This window comes from Heterodontus francisci, chromosome 1, assembly GCF_036365525.1.
Source record: "Heterodontus francisci isolate sHetFra1 chromosome 1, sHetFra1.hap1, whole genome shotgun sequence".
In the NCBI taxonomy this organism is placed as follows: Eukaryota; Metazoa; Chordata; class Chondrichthyes; order Heterodontiformes; family Heterodontidae; genus Heterodontus; species Heterodontus francisci.
The window spans coordinates 138,829,681-138,842,150 of record NC_090371.1 but is presented as its reverse complement, the minus strand read 5'-3'; the positions used below and the strand labels follow the sequence as shown (position 1 = coordinate 138,842,150).

Here is a 12,470-nt window from a genome sequence, read left to right as displayed (position 1 = left end):
GATGAAAAATGACCAGGGGAGTTAGAATAGCAACTTCCCTCCCTCATGTACACACAATGAAAGCTGCTCCATTTCGTTAATTAAAGAACTATAATTGTTATAGGCCACGAGTGTGTGAAGTTAATCCACTCTATCTACACTGCAGTTTCATTCTACAAAATCTTACTACATTATAATGATTGTTTTTTGTGACTAATTACAATCATAACTAAAGTTCATCACCTGAAACGAAGTCCATGAAACATTCAAGCACATCCATTTCATCATATTGACAATTGACATATTAGGACACCGTGTATACAGTTGATCAACTCTGGAGACTAGTCTTAATTCCAAATAGGCTGTTGTGATAATAATGTTCTTCTGGCTGATAGCTAGAAGGATTTTGAATGAAACAAGTTGGGACAATGTCAGTGTAATTCCGAGAGGAGAAAGGGGAAGATTAAAAAGTGCTGGTGCTTAAGTAATCAAGAGATTCCATATATACCAACCTGGAAAACAAGTATAAGCAAACCAACAGTGGACAACGCAAAAACAGCATTGAATGTAGGAAAATGGCATGTAGTTACATGGAAAATGCCAGGGGACATAGCTAATCATAATTTAGACTGAGGTGCACGCAACATTTCAGCAAATGCACAACAGGAAGGGGCGATGGTGTAGTGGTAATATTTCTGTACTAATAATGCAGAGGCCCTGACTAATGTTCCAGGGACAGCACTAATGTTCCAGGGACAGGAGTTCAAATCCCATCATAGCAGCTGGTGGAATTTAAATTCAATTAATCAATAAATCTGGAATTAAAAGTTAGGCTCAGTAATGATGACCATGAAACTACTGCAATGTTGCAAAAACCCATTGGGTTCACTCATGCCCTTTAACACCATACTTACCAGTCTGACATACACGTGACTCTAGTTCCACAACAATGTGGTTGACTCTTAACTGCCCTCTGAAAAGGCCTAGCTAATCAGTTGTACCAAAAAAACTGGATGGACCACCTGGCATTGACCAAGGTGCCAGAAATGACAATGGCACATCCTGCCCAGTTTACCCTGCAATGTCCTCCTTACCAACATCAGGGGATTTGTGTCAAAATTGGGAGAGTTGTCCTAGTCTTGTCAAAAACAGCCTGATATAGTCATACTCACAAAACCATTTTTTATTCATTTCATGGGATGTGGGTGTCACTGGCGGGGCCAGCATTTGTTGCCCATCCCTAATTGCCCTTGAGAAGATGGTGGTGAGCTGCCTTCTTGAGCCGCTGCAGTCCATCTGGTGTGGGTACACCCACAGTGCTATTAGGGAGGGAGTTCCAGGATTTTAATACACCAACAGTGTAGGAATGGTGATATAGTTCCAAGTCAGGATGGTGTGTGGCTTGGAGGGAACTTGCAGATAGTGGTGTCCTCTTGTGTCTGCTGCCCTTGTCCTTTTAGTTGGAAGAGGTCGCGGGTTTGGAAGTTGCTGTCAAAGGAGGCATGGTGAGTTGCTGCAGTGCATCTTTTAAATGGTACACACTGCTGCCACTGTGCACAGTAGTGGAGGGAGTGAATGTGTAAGGTTGTGAATGGGGTGCCAGTCAAGCAGGTTGTTTTGTCCTGGATGGTGTCGAGCTTCTTGAGTGTTGTTGAGGCAAGTGGAGAGTATTCTATCATACTCCTGACTTGTGCCTTGTAGATGGTGGACAGGCTTAAATACTGAAGTTTAGTCCCAGAGTCCTTAGTTGAAATTGTAGTCCTGAAGTCCTCACTGGGCCACGTGCACAAAGCAGCCTTGCTTCTCTGGTTCTGGAAGGCAGAAGAGGGGCTTTATCCATGCCTGCTTGGTTGTTGGCTGTGCTGGGCTGTAGGTTTGCAGCTGAGACTTCGTTGGAACTTTACTGGAGAGAGGGAGAGAGGAGATGTTCCTTCCCTGGATTTCAGTTACTGTCTGCCTTTTGAGGCACAATTCACAAACTCCCAGAGTTGCACAAGCAGTCATGTGTTGTGCCAACCTCTTTCTTTTTGAGTCAAAGTCTTCCGGAATGTTCTTTGAGATTGAAGGCTTTCCTCAAGGTGTTCAAACATACTTTGTGGGGTGAGTGGGGGGGCGGGGGGGGTGCGGCGGTTGGCTCTTTCAAATTCAATGGGTGTCAATGGCTTTTGACAAAACCATTCTAGATAATTTAATCAGAGAGCACCCCCATTGTTCTGGCTAGACTGGGCCTCTGTCTCCAGACGGCCATTGGCTTCTCATATGCAAATTATGTGTGGCCATCTTAGCTGCTCTGTTCTGCTTTTTTAAAGATGTTATTTGTAATAATGTCCAGTAAAAGTCTCAGGCAAAGTTCCATATGATGAAATTAATATTTCCATTTGGCATATGGGGATTCCATCACAGTACACACTGCTGCCACTGTGCGTCGGTGGTGGAAGGAGTGAATGTTTGTCGATGGGGTGCCAGTCAAGCGGGCTGCTTTGTCCTGGATGGTGTTGAGCTTCTTGAGTATTGTTGGAGCTGCCCCCATCCAGGCAAGTGGAGAGTATTCCAGTACTCTCCTGACTTGTGCCTTGTAGATGGTGGATAGGCTTTGGGGAGTCAGGGGGTTGGTTACTCGCCACAGGATTCCTAGCCTCTGACCTGCCCTTGTAGCCACAGAATTTATACGGCTACTCCAGTTCAGTTTCTGGTCAATGGTAACCCCTGGATGATGACAGTGGGGGATTCAGTGATCGTAATGCCATTGATTGTCAAGGGAAGATGGTTAGATTCTCTCTTATTTGAAATGGTCATTGCCTGGCACTTGTATGACGTGTATGTAACTTGCCACTTAATCAGTCCAAACCTGGATTTTGTCCAGGTCTTGCTGCCTCTGGATAGGGGCTGCTTCAGTAGCTTAGGAGTTGCGAATGGTGCTGAACATTGTGCAAACATCAGCGAACATCCGCACTTCTGACCTTATGACTGATGGAGGGAAGGTCATTGATGAAATAGCTGAAGATGGTTGGGCCTAAGCCACTACCCTGAGGGACTCCTGCAGCAATGTCCTGGATCTGGGATGATTGGCCTCCAACAACCACAACCATCTTCCTTTGTGTTAGGTATGACTCTGACCAGTGGAAAGTTTTCCCCCTGATTCCCATTGACTTCAATTTGGCTAGGGCTCCTTGATACCACACTTGGTCAAATGCTGCCTTGATATCGAGAGCAATCACTCTCATCTTACAGCCTATGTCCCAGACTCCTTTAACGCCATTCTTGGGTATGTCCTGTCCCACCAAAAGGACAGATCCACCAGAGGTGGTGACACAGTGGTATAAAATCAGGAGGGAGTTGTCTGGGAGTCCTCAACATTGACTTCAGACCCCAGGAAGTCCCATGGCATCAGGTCAAACATGGGCGAGGAAATCTCCTGCTGATTACCACCTGCCACTCTTCCTCAGCTGATGAATCAATACTCCTCCATGTTGAACACCACTTGGAAGAAATGCTGAGGGTAGCAACGTCACATAATATTCTCTGGATGGGGGACTTCAATGCTGATCACCAACAGTGGCTCGGTAGCAATACTACTGACTGAGCAGGCCGAGACCTAAAGGACATAGCTGCCAGACTGGGTCTGCAGCAGGTGGCGAAGGAACCAACAACAGGGAAAAATCTACTTCACCTCACACCCATCAACCTACCTGTCACAGATGCATCTGCCCATGACAGTATTGGTAGAGTTACCATCGCACAGTCCTTGTGAAGACGAAGACCAGACTTCACACTGAGGGTACTGTCATTGTGCTGTGTGGCAATACCACCATGCTAAATGGGATAGATTCAGAACAGATCTAGCAGCTCAAAACTGAGTTTCCATGAGGCACTGTGGGCCATCAGAAGCAGCAGAATTGTATTCAACCACAATTTGTAACCTCATGGCCCACCATATCCCTCACTCCATCTTTACCATCAAGCCAAGGGATCAACCCAGGTTCAATGAGGAATGCAGGGGAGTATGCCAGGAGAAGCACCAGGCATACCTAAAAATGAAGGGCAAATCTGGTGAAGCTACAACACAGGACTACATGCATACTAAACAGTGAAGGCAGCATGCAATAGACAGAGCTAATCGATCCCACAACTACTGATCAGATCAAAGCTCTGCAGTCCTGCCACATCCAGTCATGAATGGTGGTGGACAATTAAACAACTAACCGGAGGAGGAGGCTCCACAAACACTCCCATCCTCAATGATGGGGGAGCCCAGAACATCAGTGCATTTGCAATCAGCTTCAGAAGTGCCTAGTGGATGATCCATCTTGGCCTCCTCCTGAGGTCTCCAGCATTACAGATGCCAGTTTTCAGACAATTCAGTTTACTCCACGTGATTTTTTAAAAATTCTTTCATGGGATGTAGGTGTCGCTGGCAAATCCAGCATTTGTTGCCCACTCCTAATTGCCTTTCACAACCAAGTGGTGTGCTAGGCCATTTCAGAGGGCAGTCAAGAGTTAACAGTCACATGTAGGCCAGACCAGATGAGGATGGCAGAGTTCCTTTCCAAAAGAATATTAGAGAACCAGATGGGTTTTACAAAAATCGATGATGGTTTCATAGCACCATGACTGAGATTAACTTTCAATTCCAGCTTTTTTATTAATTAATTGAATTTATATTCTACTAGCTACCATGGTGTGATTTGAACCCATTCCCCAGGGCATTAGCCTGGACCTCTGGATTACTAGTGCAGTGACATAGAACCATAGAAAAGTTATGGCACAGAAGGAGGTCATTCAGCCCATCGTGTCTGCGCTGGCTGAAAAATCTAGCCACCCAATCTAATCCCACCTTCCAGCACCTGGTCTGTAGCCTTGCAGGTTACACCACTTCAGGTGCAGGTCCAGGTACCTTTTAATTGAGTTGAGGGTTTCTGCCTCCACAACCGATCTGGGCAGTGAATTCCAGACACCCACCAGCTTCTGGGTGAAAACGTTTTTCCTCATGTCCCCTCTAATCCTTTTCCCAATTACCTTAAATCTGTGCCCCCGGTAACTGACCTCTCTGCTAGGGAAACAGGTTCTTCCTGTCTACTCTATCCAGGCCCCTCATAATTTTGTACACCTCAATTAAGTCACCCCTTAGCCTCCTCTGTTCTAAGGAAAACAACCTTAGCCTATCCAATCTTTCCTCACAGCTGCAACTTTCAAGCCCTGGCAACATTCTTGTAACTCTCTTCTGTACTCTCTCCAGAGCAATTATGTCCTTCTTGTATTGTGTTGACCAGATACTGTATGCAATTTTCCAGCTGTGGCCTAACCAGCGTTTTATACAGTTACAGCATAACATCCCTGCTTTTGTATTCTATACCTCAGCCAATAAAGGAAAGTATTCCATATGCCTTCTTCACCACTCTCTGTACCTGTCCTGCCACCTTCAGGACCTGTGGACATGCACTCCCACTCCAAGGTCTCTCACTTCTTCCACCCCTCTCAATATCCTCCCGTTTATTGCGTAGTCCCTCGCTTTGTTTGCCCTCCCAAATGCATTACCTCACACTTATCTGGATTGAATTCCATTTGCCACTTTTCTGCCCACTCAACCAAACCACTGATATCATTCTGGGGTCTACAGCTATCCTCTTCACTATCAACTACACGGCTAATTTTTTTTTTTCTGAATTTTTTTTCAAAAGCCCTCTTGAAAACCCTGAATCTGTCCGAAGTTCAGAAACTGTTGTTCCCACTCTCAGTAACGGTCAGAGAGAGAGAGAGAAGGGGGAGAGAGAGAGAGACAGGGGGAGAGAGAGAGAGGGACAGGAGAGAAAGAGACAGAGACAGGGGAGAGAGAGAGGGGGGAGAGAAAGGGCAGAGAGAGAGGGGGGAAGAGAGAGAGAGAGAGAGGAAAGAGAGAGGCGGGAGAGGGAGACAGAGGGGAGAGAGGGAGAGAGAAAGAGAGGAGATAGAGCATGGGGGAAGAGTTAGAGAGGGGGGAGAGAGAGAGAGCGAAAAGGGCGAGAGTGAGGGGGGAGAGAGAGCAGGTGGAGAGTGGGAGGGAGGGGTGAGAAGTAGGCACTAAAGGGAGGAAAGATAGAGAGAGGGATGAGAGATGGGCTGGAATTTTATGGCCCCCCAACGAGCGGGCTGGTGACGGCAGGGGGTGCATAAAATTGTGGCAGGTGGGGGGGGGGTTGGTGCTGGGGTGGCGTCCGTTCCCGACACCCTCCTGCACACGCTGCAATTTTGAGGAGTGACGGCAACGAGAAACAGTCCGCCACCCCAGGCCAATAAAGGCCCTTAAGTGGCTAATTAACTGCCACCTAAGGGCCTCCTCCAGCCTCCATAGGTATTTTACCCTTGGATGGCAATGGCCCCAAGAACCCCTCCTGGTAAAACCAGGCCGCCTTCTTGTGGGCTGAGAGGGGTGCCCTCCTGATTGGGCACCCTGTGCCCCATGGAGGGCCATCCCCGAAGCCCCGACCGCCCCCAACGCACAATACGCCCCCACCCCCTCAACCAACCCCCCTTGCCACGCTGCGGCCCGACTCATTGCCCCCGGCGAGGCCCCAAAAACTTAGCTTAGGTCCAGGGCTGACCTTCCTCTTGCTTCCGTTAGCTGTGTGTAGTTCCAGCAGTGGCCACCGCTCCCGGTGGTGCTGCTGGGACTAAGAGCTGCTGGCCTACTGATTGGCCGGCAGCTCCATTAGTTGGCACTTCTTGCCTCAACAAGGTGGAAGTCCTGCCCAAGGCCAATTAAGGGCCTGGGGAGTGATAAATCTTGGCCTGGCTCCCCAGGCCCGGTGGAGATGGGCTCACCACCAACTTTTCGGCCAGTGGGCGGGACCTCCCGCCCAATGTAAAGTTCTGGCCTTGGACTCAGAGAGAGACAGAGAGATCGAGAGGGGAGTGGAAGAGATCAAGATCACTCATGACAGATGGACATCTATCCAGATTCTCCGCATCGCTACATCAAGTGTGTGGCAGACATTGACTATTTTTGCAAACAAAAACAATGCCAGGTATCTCACTAAACAGGGAGAAATGTGTTTTGGACTCCTAAGCCTCTATATTTGTAAAGTTCATAATCTCTATACCTTTGTAAATAATTTTGATGTTATCTAAATTTATGGATTTTTACTTTTAGCATACAAGACTTATCTTTGTTGTGTGATTGCCTTTAAGAATGATGTTTCTTTATGATCTTAGTATGCTAATGGGCTGAAGATGCAGTCATGTGTCTACATGCCAGCCTCATTATAACTGTAGCAACAAGAGACAGGTCCTGTAAATAGTTAGCTCTGCACTGTATAATAGTTTAGCTGTTTAATAAATCTGTTTGAGATCTTCAATCATCTGAACTTCGCGCATCTCATTTATGTTGCACAAACAACATAAAAAGCTTCTCATTACCAACTGGACTGTGATTTGATGGCATTAGGTTGGCTATATACACGTTATATACAGATTAATTGTCCCCATATCCATGGCTGAGTCAAAAATTTTGTCAAATGTCCATGGTGCAACATGTTGGTGACTGCCCTTCACTTCAAGGCAACATTTAACTGAGTGTAGCATCAGCGAGCCCGAGCAAAATTGAGGTGAATGGGAATCGGGGGAACACTCTCAACTGGTTGGAGTCATACCTCGGACAAAGAAAGATAGTTGTAGTTGTTGAAGGCCAATCATCTCAGCTGTGCTAGACCCAACCATCTTCAGCTGCTTCATGAATGACCTTCCCTCGATTATAAGGTCAGAAGTGGGGATATTCAATGATGATTGCATAGTGTTCAGTACCATTTGCAACTCCTCAGATAATGAAGCAGTCCATGTTCACATGCAGAGGCCTGAAGGCACATGGTGTAAGTCAGGATACGGGCAGCAGTTTTGGATGAGCTCAATGTGAGGGTCCTTGAGAGGGTGCAGTAGAGATTTACCAGAACCAGTTCTGATGAAAGGTCACAGACCTGAAACGTTAACTTTGCTTCTCTCTCCACAGATGCTGCCAGACCTATTGAGTATTTCCAGCACTTTTTGGTTTTATTTCAGATTTCCAGCATCTGCAGTATTTTGCTTTTAATTCACCAGAATGGTTCCAGGAATGGAGGATTTTAGTTACGAGGTTAGGTTGGAAAAAATGTGTTTGTTCTCCTTAGAACAACGGAGATTGAGGGGAGTGCTAACAGGTGCTTTTTTAAATCCATTCATGGGATGTGGGTGTCGCTGGCTAGGCCAGCATTTGTTGCCCATCCCGAACTGCCCTTGAGAAGGTGTTGGTGAGCTGCCTTCTTCAACCTCTGCAGTTCATGTGGGGTAGGAACACCCACAGTACTGTTAGGAAGGGAGTTGCAGGATTTTGACCCAGCAACAGTGAAGGAATGGCGATATAGTTCCAAGTCAGAATGGTGTGTGGCTTGGAGGTGAACTTGCAGCTGTTGGTGTTCCCAACCGTGTGCTGCCCTTGTCCTTCTAGGTGGTAGAGGTCGCGGGTTTGGAAGGCGCTGTCTAAGAAGCCTTGGTGCGTTGCTGCAGTGCATCTTGTAGATGGTACACACTGCTGCTACTGTGCGTCGGTGGTGGAGGGAATGAATGTTTGTGGATGGTGTGCGAATCAAGCGGGATGCTTTGTCCTGAATGGTGTCGAGCTTCTTTAGTGTTGTTGGAGCTGCATCTATCCAGGCAAGAGGAGAGTATTCCATCACACTCCTGATTTGTGCCTTGTAGATGGTGAACAGGCTTCGGGGAGTCAGGAGGTGAGTTAAACACTGCAGGATTTCTAGCCTCTGATCTGCTCTGGTAGCCACAGTATTTATATGGCTAGTCCAGTTTAGTTTCTGGGGTCAATGGTAACCCCCAGGATATTGATCGTGGGGGATTCAGCGATCGTAATGCCATTGAATGTCAAGTAGAGATGCTTAGATTCCGTCTTGTTGGAGATGGTCATTGCTTGGCACTTGTGTGGCGTGAATGTTACTTGCCACTTATCAGCCCAAGCCTGGATATTGTCCAGGTCTTGCTGCATTTCGACACGGACTGCTTCAGTATCTGAGGAGTCGCGAATGGTGCTGAACATTGTACAATTATCAGTGAACATCCCCACTTCTGACCTTATGATTGAAGCAAGATCATTGATGAAACAGTTGAAGATGGTTGGGCCTAGGACACTACCCTGAGGAACTCCTGCAGTGATGTCCTGGAGCTCAGATGATTGACCTCCAACAATCACAACCATCTTCCTTTGTGCTAGCTATGACTCCAACTAGCGGACAGTTGTCCCCCTTCAGTTTTGCTCGGGCTTCTTGATGCCATACTTGGTCAAATGCTGCCTTGATGTCAAGGGCAGTCACTCTCACCTCATCTCTTGAGTTCAGCTCTTTAGTCTATGTTTGAACCAAGACTGTAATGAGGTCAGGAGCTCAATGGCCCTGGTAGAACCCAAACTGAGCGTCACTGAGCAATAGCTAAGCAATTGCCGCTTGATAGCACTGTCGACGACACCTTCCATCACTTTACTGATGATTGAGAGTAGACTGATGGGGCGGTAATTGGCCGGGTTGGACTTGTCCTGCTTTCTGTATACAGGACAGACCTGGGCAATTTTCCACATTGCCGGGTAGATACCAGTGTTGTAGCTGTACTGGAACATCTTGGCTAGGGGTGTGGCAAGTTCTGGAGCACAGGTCTTCAGTACTGTTGCCCGAATGTTGTCAGGGCCCATAGCCTTTGCAGTATCCAGTGCCTTCAGTCATTTCTTGATATCACGCTGAGTGAATCGAATTGGGTGAAAAATGGCATCTGTGATGCTGGGGACTTCAAGAGGGGGCCGAGATGGATCATCAACTCGGCACTTCTGGCTGAAGATTGCTGCAAATGCTTCACCCTTATATTTCACACTGATGTACTAGGCTCCCCCATCATTGAAGATGGGGATTTTTGTGGAGCCACCTCCTCCAGTTAGTTGTTTAATTGTCCACCACCATTCACGGCTGGATGTGGCAGGACTGCAGAGCTTAGATCTGATCTGTTGGTTGTGGGATCGTTTCTCTTTGTGTATTGCATGCTGCTTATATAGTTTGGCATGCAAGTGGTCCTGGCTTGTAGCTTCACAAGGTTGACACCTCATTTTGAGGAATGCCCGGTACTGCTCCTGGCATGCCTTCCTGCACTCTTCCTTGAACCAGGGTTGGTCTCCTGGCTTGTTGGTAATGGTAGAGTGGGGGATATGCTGGGCTATAAGGTTACAGATTGTGCTTGAGTACAATTTTGCTGCTGCTGATGGCCCACAGATTATGACAGGCTTAGAAAAGTTAGACAAGGAAAAATTGTTCCCATTAACTTATAGTACTTGGACTAGGGGTCACAGGTTGAAAGTTTTGGGCAAAAGATGGAGGGGGAATATGAGGAAGCACTTTTTTACGCAGCAGGTAATAATGACCTGGAACTTGCTGGAAGCAGAGACAATCACTGACTTCAAGAAGTTAGATGGCCATCTGAGAAAAAGAGACTTGCAGGGCAACAGGGATCGAGCCGGGAAGTGGGACTGACAGCATAGTTCTGGAGAGCCAGCATGGACTCGATGGGCCAAATGGCCTCCTTCTGTGCTGTAAATGACTCAAGTTTATGTGGCGTGAAAGATGGGAGGCCAGTCAGCACAGCGTTGAATCAGTCAGCTCCAGAGGTACCAACTCAACGGCAGGATGAGGGTTTCGGAATAGTTGGGAGTAGTACTGATGTATTTCTGTTTTGACGTATTTAAAAATATGGAGCAATGTGTTTTTTGAGTAGACATATGAAAATAGGTTGTGTCTAAAATGAGCTGAGTGAATCTTGGGACATCTACTGCTGTACCTTAACAGTTAATGGAAAAACTGCACATCCACCTCCACTTTCTGCCGATTGCGCAGGCGCGCGAACCGGGGCGACTCAGTCACGTCAGCAGAGCAGCAGGGGCGGAAGTGAAGCGCGGGAGCGGGACCTTCCTGAGTGTTTGTTGTGGCTGAAGCGGCGCGAGAGCCGATTGGAAGTCACTTTCAAACGGTTCGAAAGGAAACGGCGAATCCGCAGCACACGGCCGTTACCAGGAGCGTGACGTAAGCGCGGTGAGTACATCTGACGTCAGCGGCTGACGCTTCGGAAGAGGGGAATAGGGAGCGGGGAGTAATTCTGACTTTGGGGGCGTTTAAAACGGGTGTATTATCCAAACTTACGTTCTGCACCCCTGCCTGCTACATTCGGCTTCAAGTGCGTAGTCACTGTCCTGTGTGTTTAAATGGGTTCGCCTGCTGAAATGTCACTAACTCTTGACACCTCACGCTTTGGGCGAGAGGCGCTGTCCTGAACGTTGCTACGAACACAACGTGCAACTCAACAGCCCAGCAGCTCACCCGCTCCTCACCCGACAGCCCAGCAGCTCACCCACTCTTATCTCAACAACCCAATATTGCAGCAACTTAACAACCCAGAACTTCAACCCTGTAGTAATTCAGCCCAGCCCAGAGCTGCAGCAACTCAACAACCCAACTTAACCAGTACGTCAATCCAACCCAGCCCAGTGCTGCAACTCAACGCTCATAACTCAACAACCCAGCACCTCAACCCAACCCAGTGCCTACCAACAGCTCCAACACCCCAAACCAGTGCCTCAAAACCCAGAACACTCAACATTTCAGTTCCTCCATCACCCAACGACTTAAAACAGCTCAACAGTGGAACACCATCGTGCCTCAGTTTAAAAATAATAGATACCTTTAGCGAAAGTGGTGATTATAAATAGCGGGTTCTGCTATTGACAGTGCACTGATAACTAGTTTCTGCCTGCCACTCCGAGGTAACTGCGTTAATCCTATCCTAACCAATGTCCAGTGTTAATCCTAGTCCAGGATGGCTGCAGTGTCAATAGTTCAATCCTAGACAAAAACAAAACACTGGATGTTGGAAATCAGAAATAAAAACAGAAAATGCTGGAAATACTCAGCAGTTTGGTGAATTAGTTCTCATGAAACGTCATCGACCTGAAACATTAACTTTGTGCCCACCTGACAGAAAATCCACTGCTAAATATCAACCTGCTTAAAATGAATTGCTTTGTTTCCAAAATTAAGACTAGCCACAGTTCCATCAGCTCCCATTAGCACCTCTAACTTCCTCCACCTCTCCGAATGCCCTGACTTGCTAAGTGTTTTCAGCATTTTTTGTTTTTAGTCCATCATAGTGCACGTGCAGGACCAATTATATCACTGCATGCACAAAACAGTCAATATTCAATATAGGAAAATATAATCATTCTGAAAAAGAAATATTCTTGTTCAGTGTGGTTATAGAGAATTAAAATACTTTGGGTACAAAATTAGATACATACTTAAGATACATTACAACCTGTATCCTGCAGCTGCGTCTGTTATCCATGCTGTTTTTATTATTTATTTTATTTATTTAGAGATACAGCACTGAAACAGGCCCTTTGGCCCACCGAGTCTGTGCCGACCAAGAACCACCCATTTATACTAACCCGA

General features: G+C 47.0%; 1 protein-coding gene across 3 annotated transcripts in view; it reads left to right on the top strand.

The window, feature by feature from the left end:
- Positions 1 to 10,900: 10,900 nt before the first annotated feature.
- The window catches only part of LOC137372677 (kelch-like protein 5), a 211,094-nt gene continuing 209,524 nt past the window's right edge, over positions 10,901 to 12,470 (top strand). For all 3 annotated transcript variants that reach the window (XM_068036734.1, XM_068036744.1, XM_068036724.1), the window contains exon 1: positions 10,901 to 11,057. The gene's annotated coding sequence lies outside the window, so the exon portion shown is untranslated. The remainder of the gene's footprint in view (positions 11,058 to 12,470) is intronic.